Source organism: Nilaparvata lugens, chromosome 8 (assembly GCF_014356525.2).
Source record: "Nilaparvata lugens isolate BPH chromosome 8, ASM1435652v1, whole genome shotgun sequence".
Lineage (NCBI taxonomy): Eukaryota > Metazoa > Arthropoda > Insecta > Hemiptera > Delphacidae > Nilaparvata > Nilaparvata lugens.
This window is the reverse complement of record NC_052511.1, coordinates 31,813,001-31,833,638: the sequence shown is the minus strand read 5'-3', so window position 1 is coordinate 31,833,638 and position 20,638 is coordinate 31,813,001.

The following is a 20,638-nucleotide window of genomic DNA, read 5'->3' as shown; positions in this document are numbered from 1 at the left end:
TGTGAGAGAGAGAGAGAGAGTGAAGAAAATGGGGTTGTCGAATCACAATGGTATAAGCAAATAAGAGTTGTCTCTAACACACATATTTATTGGATTTTGATAGCGTTTCACCTCCAGGCAAGGAAAGAGTTTCACTCTCAGGTAAAGCTCACTCAGCCAATGGCCATCCCTTCCAGTGAACGATCAAAGAACTTTTTCAGTCCGAAATCAACTGCTTGAATGGGTAGTGCCATAATTATTTATTTAGGGCTGATTTATACTGGTCGAGTGAAAGCTTGAAACGTGAGAAACTGCACTCCGCTCTGCTGTGAAATTCATCCGCGCAAATTGAATCGAAGACCTCTAACCGAAAATCGGATGACTTTAATCTACATAATAAATTAACTCTCTGATAAATAAATCAACGTTTGATCTTATGCTCTATAACTCCAATTATAAAATGTCACTTAAAATGCCTTACATTTATGGAGAAAACATTTACCTTGAAAATATTTATCATTTTTATTTTATTATTATTTCTGAATAAACTGGAATATTCTAGTCATTTTATTTAATTTGTGTAAGAAATTTGATACATCAATAAGAAAGCAAATGAAAGCTTTAGTCCATACTGTGACTTCCACAGAATGAGAGCATAGTACCTACTGAAATAGGGTTCATCTATTTCATAATATTTATTATAAGAGTCTTAAATTTATTTTCAGATTGAAAATAATGAGTTGACGGTTGATGAAAATAATATCATCATTATAATCCACAAATAATTTGTTATTCTGTGAGCTTATCTACTCTTGGAGAAGAATAAACAAATTATTATTGAAAGCCTACTAAAGAATATAAATTTATGAGAATATTGATATTCAAGAGCTTGAGAGTCTTTTTTATACTCTGCGCGTAATGTAATTGTGTTGCAAAAACAATATGATGTGCCTGTCACTGTGAATGATAGATTACATAGTGCAATAGAGACAAATTACAGTGCCTCACGTCATAAACATCAGACTAAGCCCTCCCTTGGCTTACTTTTGACAAAATTTCTGGTATAACTGTATTCGAAATTCAAGCTTGACCTTGAATTTGCCTGAGTAATTATATTTATTCAGAACTTTATTATAGGCATATTGTTACTTCATAAAAGTCATTTTTCACAAATTCATAAAGAATAAGGAGAGAAAACACTTTGAAGATTAAAACCATAATGATTCTAGAGAGTCTAGTTAGAATCAAAAAGGTGGCTTGGACACTGAATTATTTTCAAAAATGTAAGTTATGAGTTTCCTTATTTTTGTAATTTCAAATAAGATACGACAATAAATTATTTTCCATTATATGATTTCATTTCACAAGTATCGATTAATATATCTAAATGTATTCCATTTAAAAACTAAGATCATATTCAAGTACTGAAATTTTATACACCATGGAACCACATACTTGACTTCTGGGCGGTTAATGAGATGTGGGTTGACTCAAATAAATGCGACACTAATTTATTCAAAAGTCATCTTTTTCAAAAAGTTTAAAAATGGGTACTATGTAGTTATTTCTGTATTCATTAAACAATTATTCAAGTAACCCTATTAAAATACTTCATTAGATAATATTATATTTTCGCCACACTGCACAGAAAGCAGCTGTTTTCCAGTCCCTGCGTAGATCTGAAAGACATTGTTTGCAGACGACACTCGTCTGACGTCAGAACAGGTTTCTTTCCGGCCTAGGCCGGAAAGAGTACCCTTTCCAGCCGCTAACATGGAACTAAGAAAGGTGATCAAAAAACTTTCCATTATTTGTGTTCATTATTCAATAATTAAAACATTTATAATAATATCATCTTATTGTCATTTGAAAGAATAAAAAAGTATAAACTCAACCTCCCACATAATTGAACATCATCTTTTAGGTTATTTAGACAAATCAGAATAAAAAATAAAAATACTTGGACAATATCCTGATATTCAGATTACCTCAGATTAGCTAGAGCTATCACCTTCCACTTCTGCTTTCGGAAGTGCTTAGTAAACAACTATTATCATATATATATATTGTTTATTTTTGTGTGTGACGAAAAATAGCGTTCGCACCACGGGCAAAAATGTTTTTCCGGCTCTCAATCTTTTCTAGTCCTCGGCCTACGGCCTCGGACTTGAAAACCGATTTCGAGCCGGAAAAATCTCATTTTCTGCTCTAGGTGCGAAATATACTATTCTTTCAGCAAGTATATCGAAACAATTGTTTATAAATTACTGAAATTGTTTATAATCTGTTACTTATTTTGAAATGTATTATGCTCTTTTTTATAGAGAAAGTGTAGTGTAAGATACAGAAGTAGCAAGGTGGCTAGTACTTCATAGCAGTAACAAGAATATTGATCATCAATTCTCTTGTCACTTTGTTCTGGATACATTCACTAAAAAGCTAAGTCTCTATGTAAACTTTTTTCAACAACTTTCTTGAGAGATTAGAAAGGAGCAAAAGTATCTGCTTTAAAAAATCAATGAGGGAAACTTATAGGAAATCAGAGGCTTTACAAAGCCGGGGAATAGAGTCAGTTGAAACCAGATGACATCTGGAATCCCTCGAACATAAACAGAAAATTGTGACTTAATCGTTGACAAATCAACCCGTTGGTTGTTACGTAATTCAGGACCGCCGGCAAAACGAAATTGATCAGAGGATGATTTTGAGCTGGCTTAAGGGAAGTCTATAGTCGTCACTGATTAGGGCTCAACCCCTGAGCCCCTTTGGGGAGGATTTCGAGGTACGATGGGAGGGGGTGGGTGGAGGGGTTTGAGGTATCCTATCCTTTCAGCAAGCCAGCCGACAGACTTAGAAGCCCAACCGAGTCCTCTTAACCCATTAAGCCTTGCCGAGTAAATAAGGCTTCGTTCCCAGCATCGATCCACACTTTTCTCTTCTTTTTGCCTCTTCTGGTTGCTTTTTGCACTGCATTCATCGGCTGCGACGAAATGTGTTTTGCCACACAAGTTGGCAATCTTGCTATGATCGCTGTAGAGGGATTATGATTGCTTAGTTAGGAATGCTGGTTTGAAATTATTTTTAGGAGAGGTGGAGTAAATTGTCAATATTGGTTTCTGCCTAAAGTCCAAAATAAGCCTCTGGAATTCAAATAGTCCTCATTTTCACCTATTTTTTTATCATTAGTCTATTATGGCTGCTCAGTAAGAATGATGGTTTGAATATGTTGGTAGCATGGTGGTAGGTGAGATGGAGTCAATTGGTCTCTGCTGAAGTGTAAAATCTCTAGCATTCCAATACTAGAATAATCTTTGTAAAATTTTAAAATAATATTATTTCATAATATAGTCTATTATTACAGTAGCAGCTCAGACAAAGCATTTAAATTTCGTAAATTGCCGTATTAGTTACATTAGGTACGACACTTGAATTGATGTTGTTTTTTAATGAGTACCGTACCGTATAAAAAACTTAAAAAAATCACATCCACCCTGCTTTGTGAAGTATTTTTTAAAATAGGCAAATTCTTAGACGTTCATTGCAATCTCGTGGAGTGCATTATAATTACAGTAATTGAGTAAGACACTCCAAGTCACACTATTGAAATTGCATTACAAACTACGACCATTCGTTCCAAGCACAAGAGAATGTTGTGTTGATGTCATTAAAACTTGTGAGCCCTTGAAAGCAATAAGTTCTGGTTATATAGATTGGAAGTGATTGAAAAGTTGTCGGTTTGCGACGAGCAAAGTTTCCAAGCGAAAGAACGATCGACGACATGTAATGAGTGGAGAATGATAATGAAATTTAGTCAAGCTCTTTGATAAGTATCATTAAAGCGATATAGTAACTTACAATCGATACATTCAATGAATAATTTTCTAAAATATTTTCAAGTTGATGAAGTAATGTACAATTTTATCCATATTATAATAAGGCTACTGTACCTTACAGATGATATCCGTATAATACAGTATAATAAAAAATGAATAAAGGAATAAAAGTTGAAAGGTAAGGAATATAATAGAAGATAAAAACAGTAAATATACAGTATATTAAATTAAATATAAACATTGAAATGAGATCTGATCTATATAAATGATTATTATTGATCGGACTGGAAGATTTTCTCTAATAGATTGAGTATGATGATAATATGTTGAATGAACTTTAATTGAAAGCGTGAATATATTAATGATAATAATTCAAAAATTTACAATCCACATTGTTGTTCCAACTTGTGCGACTTCAGATTTTAGCATAACTGTAATTTGTTTCAAAAGATAATTTATTTCCATATCACACAGTTCCATTCCAATTATCATGAAGAGCTAAGAATACGGCTGGTTTCTCCTTTGAATTGAAAGATTGACTGATTGACCAACTGAAGAGAAGTAACAGACTCCTGACCCACTATCAACAACTTGTCAAAAAAGCACTCCATCGCCAAATCCATCCTTTTGTCATGTTAAACTTTTCAAAGTATGGCATAAAGCCATTCTTTATTCGAGCCACTCATATGGATTGATCGGATCATCAAGCAGACACCTTGATTTTGATGACAGGCTGATAGAGGGGCGGTGCGAGGGGGTAATGGAACGAGTGGAACCTAATGGAGTGTCAATAATCAAAGGGTTTTCGTGGCACGGACAGACGGATGGTCGCAGACTCAAATATGTCAATATAGTCGGGCTTGTTACACATGAATTGACGCATAATGTGCGCGGAGGAGCTTTGGTTGATGTGCTGTGAACATCCATGCATTGCTCTATATGATGCGAGAGTTCTCCAGCACATCATCATATTAGCGGATGCTCTTCAATAGTGTACTGTACTGAAATCGAAAACTGATGAATATTCAAAAAGCAAAGTGAACTCAATTTTGTACTTAATTTTGGAAATATATGAGATGGGGAGTCACATATACACCATGCAGAATGGTGTCTATTTTAATTCTGTAAGGGCGAAATGGATGGCTTGTAAATCGTCTCTATAGAAATGCATTCGTTCTATAGAACAATAATAATTCATGGAAAACGGTCCAATGGTTTCCAAGTTTCAGCAATTCTTGCTATTTATAATGTGAAATTCTAATGTGTAGCCTATTTCTAATGTGAAAGCTACTTGTGATTCAATATCTTCAACATATTAATTTGATCATGGAAATGATAAAACTTTAATAATAATTATTATCATCTACGAAAACTATACTTTCAATTTTCCAAGTTTTATATTTTATTTATTCACTTATCTCACAGATTGTTGAGATGACATATTTATTCAACAGTAAAACTCTCTCCACTACAGTGACGCAGAGCGAGATATCCAAGAAATTCATCTCTGCGAGAACGGGATGAGGCAGTTCTTTATGTGAGGATCGAAAAATATTATCGTGCATGGCTGCTGTGAGGGTAATAGCACCAGCCAAGCCACACGCATGTTGCTATGACAACGTTGGGTTTTATATGCCTCATAAAAGCAAGTATTAAACGTAACGACCCTCGGAATAATGTACTGTAATGTGAAGGATACATTTTGCACAGAACTGGGTTAATGAAATGCCGGTATTAAATTGAAAGGCCACATTTGTACTATTGATCTCTCATAAATATGCTTTAACAGGTGTTGACTGGAGTTGAACTCCACATACACCAATATACTTACATGAAATTTGTTAGCTTTTATAGACGTGACAGGCTGGGTTTTATTGACCTTGCTAGAATTTTTGATGTACTGTATTCAGGGTGAGGTGAATGATCCAGACATTACTTTAGGGCTGGTATGCATATATACCTAGAAGGGTGAAAGTTGAGAGAATAGTTGGAAACAACCCTGCAGCAGAACAAACGAATCAGCATAAAAACCCCAGAATAAATATTGGTATCCAATTAATTTATTTATTTCAAATTTCAGCCTACTGAAGATTTATTTTTTCCAAATCTCTGAAAACAAAAGGGTACTATGGAATTTATTTTTAACCACATTTATTATAATCATGTTTCGTGTTGAAACAATACATCTTCAGCTGTAGTATTGGTTTCAACACGAAACTGCAGTCCTGTCTAGAAATCTGATAATTGTGAATGTGACAGAAATAAAATTGTGATTATTCAATTATGGAGAAATTCCACAATATCAATTCTTATTCAACAAATTTTATTAATAACCAATTTATTTTTATAAATCTAGTAAATATGGATTTGAGACACTATTTGCATAATGTTGAGTCGTTTTCTCATACATCCATATTGACTCATACTACTACTTCTATGATTACCTTCTATACATTAAAGTATAGAATACAATTAATTACAAGAAAAAAACTATAATCTGTAGTGTTATCACATCACCATAAGCATAGAATTTTATAACCATTCAATTAGACCCAAAATTTAGCTACTCCATAATAACAGATACTCGAAAATATTTTTTCATCCAATACCCAAAGTGAAGAAAATATACATAGGTGGAACAAATAAGAAGTCTTAGATATCAGATATTTTTTATATATAACTATAAGATATTTTCATTTTAATTTTCCTATTATTCTGTTCCTGTTCGTAATCCGATTTATTTTTCAATATAATCATCAACATTTTGTAAATTTCCACTTTCTTTAGTTCTCTACTCATTTCCAATATAACTGTACATCGATTATAGGTCGTTTTTTTTAATTTTTCAATTCACTTATCATCAACGTTGAAAATTATGTCTTTGGAAGACCTACTTAATCATTATTAACATTTACCAATACCGTACTATTGTTACAATATTAATACCTTATTCACACCTGTGAGTTTTCAATAACGCCCCAGAGAATATCTTTGTTGTGGGTTGTGTAATTAGGCTACCATACTGTAAAACACTAGATTCAGTTTGAAAATATTAAAGCTATTGGATTATGATGGAAAAGTCGCTGTTTTTTTCAATGCTGGTTTTCAATGGGGCTATTAAATTGAACAAATCAGTGTAAATATCATCTTAAAAGGATCACAAAAATTCAATTGTCATTAATTAGAATACGGTGTGGGTTGTAGGCATAGGTACGTGTAATGGCTTAAGAGAAACGGCTTTACAGACAAAACCCCGACTGTAATTTGAAGTAGAAATTGACGGCTCGAGCCAAGGGCAGAGCAGCTGGCCCAATAACCTTCCTTACCTCCTCATACCACCCCCTTTTTACCTGATGTTTATACATGCTTTCCCCTTTCTTCATTTCCTTCCGTGGAATAGGGCATCCAATAGGGGTTTCTAGTGGCCTCTTTGGCCTTGTGTTTTGTCAATATTGATGTTGAACAGAGAAAAAGAGCAGGAGATCATGTAGATCAAATTCGAAAGAGAGAGAGAGAGAGAGATAAAGTAAGGAAGTGATGAGGGTTGCGGTGTGAGCTCATATTGTGAATCAAATACAGAGTTATTCGAATTGACAGTTGTGGGGGTTTGGGATACTCCCATGCAACCCTTGAACTTAAACGTCGAGGTCGACTGGATTCTTTGGGGTATCATAGATTACCCACGCCCAAAACCACTCAAAATGCCCACCCTGATTCCAAATGAAAAGTGTGTGTAGTAGCGTTGTATTTTTCGGGGTATAAATTAAAAAAATTGTTTGATGTGAAGTTCAAAAATGAACTTTTTGTTCATTGCAATTATTGTTCAAGTGTTTATATTTTTTTATCATTCAGAATCCTGAATAACATTACTGCACTGAACGGTACAAAGAAAATTATATAAATTAGCAATTTGTAGTTCAAGTTCAAGTTTTTATTGGGCCAGTTGAACATAGAAGTTAGCCATGTCACAATTCACATTAAAGAAACATACAATAAATTGCACAGGTACAACAATATAGACAATAATAAATAAAACAGTTAAGTTAAATTGAAATCAAAGCAAATTTACAATTACTAGATCAGATAATTTAGTACTCCTGTACTCCTTTAGTTCCTCCTGTACTTGGGTATTATTATAAATACACAAAAATCCACATTAAATTAATTTGACTGAGGTGTTGTGATCAGCAGTAATGAGTGCAAGACGAGAAGTGGGGGTACTTTTTCAATCTGCACTGAAAAATATTTCTTTCTAAAAAAGAATAATTATATTTTATTCTAAACTCACTCGCTTTTTGGTTTTATTAATGATGAGTAATACTGTATTTATATTATGACAACTCAAATAATTATTTATTTTTACTTTTATCTCAAATAACTATCCTCAATTTCCAACATTCATTTTGCCCACATCTATTTTTAAACTGTAGGTACTTGAATAGTATAGGAAAATACTGAAATTATTATGAATATGATTGGTTCATATTATCTTCTTCTTCTTCTTCTTCATGTGCTGTCTCCATGGCTTAGGTTGGCTATCATGATGGCAATTTTCACCCTGCTTACAGCTGACTTGAAAAGTTCATTTGAGGTGCACTTGAACCAATCCCTTAAATTGCGCAACCAAGATATCCTTCTTCGCCCCACTGACCTCCTACCTGTTATTTTGCCTTGCATAATGAGGTGCAATATTCCATACTTGTGACCTCTCTTGTGTGTTTCATATTATAATAATATCATTATTATAAATTGAGGGGGTCATTTGAGAGTTGAAAATGCATTTATTAAGAAGTTTGTATTATGGTTTTCATACTACTAAAAAACTATTGAAAACGTAAATTCCTTGGAAAAAATCCAACTTATTTCTATTAGGATTTGGCAGGATAGTTTAGTGCCAATAAGAGGTTCAATCTATAATATTTATAACTTTTATAACTTTTCTTTACAAAACCTGAATAATAAAGTTTCTTAAGACAGACTTAGTTGCCAAGAATATGTGCATATCGCATTTCGTCAGCTGATGTTCATATGCTCAACTCACTATATTTTTATTTGCACAGAAACTGTAATAATACAGATATAATATGCATAGAATCAGCTGATGAAAAGTGGGTGTGTTCGTGTTCGTGGGGCATAAGTCTATACGCACACTTAGGCATACACTCTAAGAGAAATTTAAATTCGTGCAATCCAACAATCCAACTTGTGACCTTTTTCATTCACGTTGTTCACGTAGCTTTTATTCATATATTATAACATATAATAGCTAGCCTATATCTTTCATTTATAGGTTGATAACATTTTTTATTCTATCGTTGTACTTATTTTAACTATTCAATTATAACTTTCCTAATTGAATATAATTATTTTAGATGATAGTAATACACATTGGTCGATTAGTTTTAAAATGTATAATGTCTTTGAGAAACTTCATTAATACATTTGATGTAAATTTTGTTTGCAAACTTTATTAAATTTATAAATGACAATTCCATATAGGCAAATTCTAAATAGATATCGCATAAATCTCTCTTAATACATTTTATAATACCTTGATGATTTGGCTGATAGTGAATTAAATTCAATTACTTCCATCTCCCAATTATTATTCTAGGCAATCATCATTAGACTTTTACGAACTGAAAATTAATCAGCCATAATATAAAAGTCCTCTAGAAGCATTTTGCGATATTAATGATTTAGAAAGTTTCTATGAACTATGTAGAAAAATAATTTCGGTTATCAAGAGGAGTGGACCTCTGAATAGGTCTACTACTGCATGCACACCCCAGTGTAATGGTGGAATGGTGATTGTTAATTATTGGAACAATAAACTTTTAAAAAGCAATTCAACGATCTTCACAGACTAGGGTCATCTCGTTTTATGTCTCCGTAGAATTATAAATCATTCCATTATTAATTGGACGAGCTCATGCAATACTGTGCCAGAGTGAGACTCACTTCAAAGTGTCAGCATTTCGTATAAATAATATCAATACTTCCCATTCAACCAATGCTGACAGTTTCGAGTGAATTTTACCACATAGGAGTAGGAACAATCACAATTTTTTCAATTGCATCCAGCTGCTGGCTCCTCCTCCTCCTCCTAGCTCCTGGCTTCCCTCACTTACAGAAATTTTGAATGTGTTTTTCTTCAATGCTGCTAGCTTAAGAGAATCATAGGCTCACTTTGTCAATTTTGAAATTTATTTGGAAATTCAAAAACTGTAGTAACAGATTTGTCTGAAAATTAGAGTTGGAAGTATTTGAAAAACTTATAAAGTCCTGTATTGAGAGATGCTATTGTGCTATTAAAATAATAAGTATCATTGGTGTGATGAATTATATTTATTGATATTTTAATTATTACAAAACAACTACTGCAAATTGACAGAGGACGTTTGAATTTCTTTGTTGCTATGTTCCTTACTTTCAATATTAATAATAATAATAATAATAAAAAAAATAATAATAATAATAACTTTATTCTTGCAAAGAAAGCAAAACAATTGCTGTGCTACCATTTTCTCCTAAATAGGTTGGATAGCATTTCACACCTATTAACCTACAGGAAGTTATCGGCTCCAAAATGGTAGATTCTTGATAAACTATGAATGGATCTATCGCCTATGAATGAGAAATCCAGTTTTCAGAGCAAACCAACTTATAATCTTCAGAAGAATTTTGGCAATATACAACACAAATCCACAAAAATAATACCTTACACACTTAAGCATCTAACATCATTACAGGCTAAATACTTATCCATTTATATAGTTGAAGAACAATGGCTATAGGCTTGTAAATACACAAAACAATTTTAGACCAAATTAGAACACCATAAAACTGTTCAAAACTCAATTTAAAACATTAAAAATTCACTTAAACAGAAAAATATTCAGAGAACACAAAACCAGAACACATAGCCAGCCACCATTTTTTTAGAGAGAGCCTAACAAGTACAAAGCAAAGCCCCACCTCAAAATCAGTGTCGACGTCATGAACACGTCACTGATATTAAATTCCAAAAAAATTATAAATTACAAGTTTAGAATCTACATTTTACATTTGCTCTCAATAAAACTCCATTTCGAAACTGTTATTTTAAATTTATATATATCCTCTATATTTATAATGATCTATTTATCTGTTAATTCTGTCAACTCAGCTTCGGTGACACCATGTAATGTGCAACACAATTATTTACGACAAATTCTCAGCCAAAAAGTTGTCCGCACATCAATTACTCTGATACTTACCATCAAGTTTCATAGATCTTGAATTGAAGATTTGATTTTAATCGAGAAAAAATGTAATATTACAAATACCCCCCTCTTGACATAAAAAATTTTACTGTTTGAAAATTTAAAGAAAAAAATTACATTGAAACAAATGGAAATTGTTGAAATTAAATTCGAGAACAGTAACAATTTTTCTATAAAAACATTACATGTCATCCTATAATATTGAAAATTATTATCAAAATTCATCAATAGCATTTGTTTTACGTTTCCAAACAATATTTCAAAGTATAGAATATCAAAATTACTTTTGATTTAGCTTTATAATTTAAGGAAAATATCTCAACAGAAAGTTTAATATAAAGAATAGTTTTTGAAATTGCACATAAATTTAATAGATAGAAAAATTCAATTTTTTATTGCATAAAAAAAATTTAGTATGTTGAATAAAAAAATTTTTTTTTAATGAATTGTTACATTTAATTTTCACATAAAATTTCAATAAATCAAAAAATGTTCATTTCTTTCACTATTGACGCGGTTGATTTTATTGCTGCAAATTTTTTGAAAACAGTCCGTTAAGGCACTCAGTATGATTTTCAGTTAAGTGTGACTCCAGTGTGATGACATCAGTGTTGGGCTGATCCGAATACTCGTAGTGTTGGGCTGATACTTGTAGTCGACTGATGCATACCAAACTTGATACAGGTGACATCTCAGTTAGCATTGCCTCATGCTTGTAGTAGACGGCTGCATACCAAACTCAATACAGGTGACATCTCAGTTAGCATTGCCTCATGTTTGTAGTAGATGGCTGCATACCAAACTCGGTACAGAGTCACGTAAATTTTGTATCATATAATTATACAATGTACATTTCAGGCTTGAAATGACAATGTAATTTTTTTTTGGAAAAGAGATAGACGCTGCATACAGGATTAACTTGGGTGAGGATTAATTTAGGTAAGGTTTGGTTTTTTTTATATTTTCAGCTTTCAAGGTTTAGAGTTCTGCATACAGGAATAGTTTAGGAGAGGATTTTTTGAATCAATTCTTTCATGATACTGTGACTGTTATTCTGAATTCAAAGTTGTGAATGTGAACATGGATGGCAATTACCTCCAGGTAATGTGGTAGTGTTGAAGTTTGAGTTACATGGTCAGCAATAAGCGTTGGCATTGTCATTGGTGTATGCATTGGTGTCGGCATTGGCGTTGGCATTGGTGTAGGCATTGGCATCAACATTGGCACAGGCATTGGCATCAGCACAGGCATCGACGTAGACATCAACGTAGATATTGGCATTGGCATCGGCACAGGCATCGGCATAGACATCAACGTAGATATTGGCATTGACATTGGTGTAGATAGTCAATTAATGAGTCACACTAGTTCGAAAATCACCCGAATGTTCTTAACACTCTTCATGGCGTTCACTTGTTGCTGATTTCGAGATTCACGTGATAATTATTTCGATGTTAATGTCCACGCTGTACCTGTTATCTTAAAATGCTTATAAACTAAACAGAAAATTTTGATTAGGCTACCAATACAATCTAATACACAAGAAAATTATTTACAAGTATATAATCAATATAAAAATGAAATTTGTTAACATCTTATTATACAGTCAGCAATACATAAATTGTGAAATTTGGAGACATCAATTATTACAAAATTCTAATAAAAAAATAATTTTATTTCCATTTATTCACTGTTCAAATATTTTATGAAAAGCAAATTATTCAATATTATTAATTATCGTTTGTTGGATACTATAGTTTATTTCGACTTTTAAATGTTCTAAACACAAACTACATTTCATGAGAAAACTTTACTATCAATCATTAAACAAGAAATCATTCAAAACATCAATAATATTTTGCTTCAAAGGCAATCAATATTCATAAGTAATCATCTGCATCTATGGCAATCAACATTATTAATCATTATTTTGCATCTATGGCAATCAGCATTTAAGTAATCAACACAAAAAATATTATTTCATTACTGCCTCTCTAAGTCATAACCTCTGTTATTCCTTCTTTAGGCAATAATGGGTTTCCATCTCAAAAAACAATCACATACCAGCAAAATTCTAATCAACAAACCCCACTAAAACTTCTACATACACTCCAGCATCCATTTCAAACGATAATCAATCATATCAAAATTTATAGAATAAACAGTTTTGAAAATTTAGAAAAAGACATCAATTACAAAAAATTTAGGGAAATTTTAACCTTTAACTCATTTCAATTAATAATATGACAAGACGTTTTTATTTAATGAAAACATTATTCAAGTTAACTTTCATTTATATTGAACATCTCATATATATGGCGACACAATTCATTAATACTTTCAAATTTTGAAGTTTTATTATTATAACAAAAGAATTTATACATAAGATTAAATTTCAGCATGTTCTAAATTGAACCATTTATTTTTTAAATAATTTCAAAATTTGAAGACTGTAGAATAAGTACAAACGATTTCAAGATTACAATACAAAGACTATCAAGATGGATGATGGGTAAATAAGTTCCCTAGAAAATACAAATAAGAGAAAAAGGAAAATTGGGTTAATAAATTTCCTAAATAATACAAGGAAGAGAAAGATTAATTAGAGCCTATCCTACATGTCAGTACTGAACTTTCATAAGGAAGTATATTTAATAAAATATACTACAAATGAGAAAATGGGACATAATTTGCTCTGAAAAACCTAGTTACCAAATATGATACCTGACAAAAAATAGACATAATTTAAAATATGTAATACATGATGAAAAAATATACCGCAAGCAAACAATTATTTACACCACAATGGATAGATTTTAGAAAAGTTAAGTTCATCAACAATTTAAAGATTAGGAAAATAAGCTACTATTTTAACTCCCAAAATTATTTCAGAAAAAAAATACAAATTTAAATGACTATGGACAAGATTGGTTAAGATATGCATCATAGAAGAAATTTACTGAACATTTACACAAAGACAGGAAAGAATCAAATTATTTGAAACGATTAAGGGCCAAGAAAAATAGGCTACAGGAAAGAAAAAAGACACAATTATGGACTCTTACCATACACTGCGTAGCGATTATGCTATTCTGAATCCCGGCATAACACAGGATTCCTAATCATAACATAGTGCTGGGGAATACCCTTTCATCATGTGATTCACAGTCATATTCTTGTAAGTAAGCAACTTGAAACAAACTTTGAATACTAACACATCAATGGTGACTTTGTGCTTTGTTTTCTTCAAGAACATGATTTTATTCATGGGTTCATTTGTTTCAACAAAGCCATTTTGCTTACAAAAGTCAGTCATGTTCACTAGATAATGCTTTGCATACACTTTTTCAATTTTTAGTTGAAAGTTGAATTCATCAACTTGATACAAAGCAAGATTCATTTTGTTTACATTGTTCCTAACCTCTACAGAAACCTGTCTCATGTAAACATTCACTTTATTTACTGTTTTCCTAACTTTCAATTTGGCAATACTACTTTCTTTACTGTTGACTTTCAATAAAGAGAACTCCCTACCTACTACATTACTCAATTCTACTATCTCACTAGGATTTACTTTTTCAATAACAGTAACTAGGCCTACATTATCTGAAACTTGAAATAATTTATCTTGTATCTTAACAGTACTATCATCCTGCTTCAATTAGCTTTCATCTTCATGATTATCTATCAATGTTTCATGTGTATCTTTTAATAGAAGGTTCATACTAACCTGCTCTAGTCTTATACTAGTACATTCTTGCTTTATATAATCAAACCTAGCACTTTGATCTTGTTTCAAATTATCAATCTTAGCATTTTGCTCATCAATCTTAGCATTTTGCTCATCAAACCTAGCATTTTGCTCATCAAACCTAGCATTTTGCTCATCAAACTTTTGTGTTAAGAACGCTATAAGATTCAGATCATTTTTAATGTTTGCCATTTTGTAATATGCACTGATATCTATTCATTAAAACTTGACCACTCCAGAACTGACCTCCCATTCAGCAGCATACCATTCATAACCCATCAAGATATCTATCCTACCAATAATTTTTTATAACCAGGGATATATTTTGTAGTTTGAGTCCCACACCAGGGTGTACCATTTGCCGTGCTACCAATTTCTCCTAAATAGGTTGGATAGCATTTCACACCTATTAACCTACAGGAAGTTATCGGCTCCAAAATGGTAGATTCTTGATAAACTATGAATGGATCTATCGCCTATGAATGAGAAATCTAGTTTTCAGAGCAAACCAACTTATAATCTTCAGGAGAATTTTGGCAATATACAACACAAATCCACAAAAATAATACCTTACACACTTAAGCATCTAACATCATTACAGGCTAAATACTTATCCATTTATATAGTTGAAGAACAATGGCTATAGGCTTGTAAACACACAAAACAATTTTAGACTAAATTAGAACACCATAAAACTGTTTAAAACTCAATTTAAAACATTAAAAATTCACTTAAACAGAAAAATATTCAGAGAACACAAAACCAGAACACATAGCCAGCCACCATTTTTTTAGAGAGAGCCTAACAAGTACAAAGCAAAGCCCCACCTCAAAATCAGTGTCGACATCATGAACACATCACTGATATTAAATTCCAAAAAATTATAAATTACAAGTTTAGAATCTACATTTTACATTTGTTCTCAATAAAACTCCATTTCGAAACTGTTATTTTAAATTTATATATATCCTCTATATTTATAATGATCTATTTATCTGTTAATTCTGTCAACTCAGCTTCGGTGACACCATGTAATGTGCAACACAATTATTTACGACAAATTCTCAACCAAAAAGTTGTCCGCACATCGATTACTCTGATACTTACTATCAAGTTTCATAGATCTCGAATTGAAGATTCGATTTTAATCGAGAAAAAATGTAATATTACACAATAATCACAAAAAATGCAAAAAAGAAAATGAAAATATATGTTGGCAATATTTAGGCCAACTCTTTGAGTTATTAATTTTGAGGATCCCTGATTTTGCAATAGTGCATGAAATTGCTCTCAGCCCTCTCATATTACTGCAAAATTATCATAATATAACTATTTTAGCTAAGAATGATCAATGATACGATATGTAATGTAACTTATTGCATATAGGCTTAATGTGTTTCTTTATAGCTGTTTCCACTAGTTCAAATTCTGCTTGAACACACAATTTCACCATAATATTTCCATGTTATGGTTCAATTAAGCAAAAAGGACAATCACGATTGCAGAAAGTTTGATAGTTTGATAAAGGGCTTGAAGTTCTGTTGTTAAAATGGTCCCTTTTGTTTATTTCCCATCAGCTATGTACTGCCATCAGCTCATGAAATGCCTGTATTATTTTTCTCGGGTCTGATAGAAATCTCCTATAGTTAGATTTAGTAGTCATCGCTTTATCCAGAAATACTTTTGGTTACAGTACTGGTTTGGTAAATCCTATATGAAAATAATGTTTTTAACAAAAGCATCATTTCAAGATAATATTATTTAGGTTTACACTTGTCCAAGTATAAAATCGTTTAAATTATATTGAACTTGAAATTGACATTTCAGGGTTCAAAATACTCGGGTATCATCTTCCATGCATTATTATTTCAAACACACATTTATATAGTACCTACCCTATGTATAACAATTATTCATAGTTCATCTATTTATTCGAATTTCCATTGAATATTCGATTTTCAGTAAGGAACTTATAATTATATTCATAGTTCATCTATTTATTCGAATTTCCATTGAATATTCGGTTTTCAGTAAGGAACTTATAAAACTTACATTCAATAAACAATTTTGCACTACAAGCTACAACAAAGAGGTTCACTCACACTGATTAAATTGAAAATTAGAAGAATAAATAAAAAATAAAAATGCATGACTTAGGATATTACGTTTTGCATTTCACACAAATGTGAAATGCAAATTTTGTGATTTTTGAAAATCATATAATATTTTCTTTCTAATAAAATTTGTTGAATAAGAATTGATATTGTGGAATTTCTCTATAATTGAAAAAAACACATTCTTATTTTTGTTACATCCATATTCATTAGATTTGTACACAGGACTGCAGTTTCGTGTTGAAACAAGCACATCTACAAGCACAACTGTATTCTGTATTCCTGTGTACAAATCTAATAAATGTGGATGTAACAAAAATAAAACTGCGTTTTTTCAATTATCTTTCTAGTTTTTAGGAAATAAATAATGTACGTATTGAAAGCTACTAGAAAATATCATTTATATGTATGATATTTCTGTTGAATAACTTATAATAGAAAATATTATTGAGACAATTCCATCATTTTTCAATCTTATTAAAAAAACTCCACAACTTTATAACTAGAGTTGAACAAAAGAACGTTTTCGTTCTTATGGAGTTTCTCAGAATGGCCATTTTTTCTTTAACTTGTGAAATTGAATTTTGGCTCCATTATAACTTTCTTGATTTCGTATTTTGTAAAACACGTTCAATTTTTAATGTTCTCTGAACTTGAAATTATTGGTAACGATTCCATTCTATTGGCAGCGAAGACCTGTGCAATAAATTGAACTGTCTCCAATGGCGCGCATCCGCATCCGCGGCTGTTCGGTCAAATTGAATTTCAGGTTGTGGTCATTGACGACTAGACGTGGCTGTCACGCGTTACGCATCACGCAGTGCGTGACATTCGATCGTTAGCTAAGCATGAATGGATCACGGCTGATGACTCACTTCACTCGCCACGCTTCAATATGCGCACATCTCATCACACTGACAGCGAATAAAGTGACTTTGAGAATACATGTCTCTGTAACAGCTACGGTAAAGAACAAGACCACTGAATAAAAGAAAAGAAGGAAAGAAAGATTCAGAACGGATGTATCACGATTTATACACTCTGAAAGTCTTAACTCCGCCAAATAATTTTTTTTTCATTTTTAATTTTAATTTTCATTTTCAAATTCAGCTAAAACAGGAAAGGATTTTTGTCGTAGAAAAATTCTTTTCTAGTGTGCTCTTCCTTTGTGAATGTTCATTCAAATTTTGCTGTCTTAAAATACACAAAAACACTTCCTTCACACTTGAAGTCCAATTTATTGCATACCCTGAGGAGCGACAACCTCCCCCCCCCCCAATCAAAATGATGCCCCCCTCAAATTTAAGATGACGCAACCCCCTCAAATTTAGAAAATTTTTTTGCAATATCCGTCTACGCCCCCCTGAGGGCACCCCTGTCTTGTTTTACTATCAACGATTAGTGAGTGTGTAATCTTATTCATATTTTAACGGATTTCGTAATTTTTTTGAAATAGTTTTATAAACGTTGAGTCGGCCTCAATATCGACCCCTGATAAACTTCTGCTGGGAATAGTTATGGGCTTAAATCAAGCGCATGATTGTTTTAATTCAATCTCATTACACATGCACAACTGAAAGTTAATGTAGGTATCAAACAAACATAATCAGACCACTCGAGGGAGTTGGTATTTCCTACTGATACAAGGGATCTTGCGTGGGTACCTAATGGAAAGTGCGTTGGTGAATAAATTGGTGTGATGATCAAAATTAATGTTCATGCTATCGGCGGGAGTCGAACCCACGAACCAGCCAGTGCTAGCAAACCGAAGTTTTGCAACCCGGCCGGCAAACTTAGCTTTTAGTTTTGTAATTAGTGGACTTTATTTTGTGATGTGCAATGAGTTTTAAGGAAATAAAAAAATATCTTTAAGAGATTTCTTTGGTCAGCCTCATCAAATACATTGCAGGTTTCTTGGAACTACAAATTTGGTTTAAAGTTTTTGGTTAAGGTAACTTAATCTAATTTCTAAGATATTATTTTGTAGTAAATTATAACTATCCTAGATTTACTAGGTAAAATAATAACAAGTCTAGAATTATTAAAGTCATTCTAAGTCACTGTAATATACTCAACCCATATTTGTATGGATAATTATGGGTTTTATGGATACTTTTGATTGATTGAATAGAGCTTGAATTGGATTCTTGAAGAAATCTATGACTTTATTTTAAATTTCTTGTGATAGCAATTTATTGTTACTGGTAGCATTATTTGGGAAAATTAGCAATGATACTTAACAAATTGTATCAACATCAAGTGGTTGTGGAAATTATGAAACTAATGGAAAACATGGAACGATTTTTCGTTAATATTGGCATATACCAATGTGAATTCAGTTGAAAACTATTAATATTGTCTGATTTTTTATCCATTTTTCTATCATAGCGAATGCATCTTGTCACAAAAATGTATCGAATCATAGATGCAGCAGATGTAATCTAATTGTGAAAATTAATGATGAGTTGTGATACTATTGTTTTATCAGTAAGGTTCAGTCGTAATTCAAACTTGTTAATCAAACAGCATAATAATTTTTATTACTGTCATTTGTCATTCCAATATCTTCTAAGAAATATATCTATTTTAAAGAAGATAAGATGATATGATTTATTATTCTACATCTTATAGTTTAGTTTGATCTTTGAACCCCAATTCATCATCACACGTTCTCATCCCAATAAAAAAATCTATCTATACCATATCTGGATGAAGAAATAATCATTTTTAAATAATGTAGCATTACTATAATCAGTTTACGACATTTCCATAGTTTTCATCCGGTCCACTTTCCGCAAATCCAATCAATTCATTGATTGCTAAAAATTGAATAAACTGGTGACCCCCTGGGTTGGAGAGCTCGCTCAAGAACTGTTGTATTGTAATCTTCAAAACCCACAACATACAAAGTTGGTAAAAATTATGGAAACAGCTGATATTTTCTTTTACAAGAATAATTTGACAGTAGGTTTCATTGGGGATCCTATTTGAAAAGAAAAATTACTCTGTCTCTTCAACATCTTTGTCCTTCATATGAATCCAAATTCATTTTTTCTCATGTGATACAATCATGATTTCGATACAGAGTACCAATACAAAATGAATGACGAAAACCGCACATTGATATCTCAACCCGAATCAGTTTGGTTATGTAAAAGTTTTAAATTATGTAGTATATTGATTGATTGATTGATATTAACCAGCTGAAATTATGTGTCAGTGCATGAAGGATGCTTGTATGATAGCTTCCAAATAGCCTCGTCTGATGTTATGAATGAATGAATAAATGGAAAAACTACTGTAGTAATTGCATGCAATGAATTCTTCAGCTGACTAAATGATAAATTACAACATTTTTTTTCGTATGCACTTTCAATGCTATTTTTATATCCTGAAAATAACAAACGAGTGTGTCAATTTTGTTGTCCAACGAACTTGACCCGTAAAAAGGTTCAAGAATACGTGTTCAAAATTTTAAACTGATTAATCTGAACTTTAAACTGATGAAGTTATTGTAGAACATACAAACAGACGGATAACGACTTTGGCCTTTAGTAAGTCAAAAATAGGAACTCGCTAAGGCTCGTTCAATTAATTTCCTATTCTGCATCCCACTACAAAACCTAAACGTTTTATGGTAAAATAAATTAACATTAAAAAAATTAATTGATACTGAAAATTAACTAATTGGAAAGA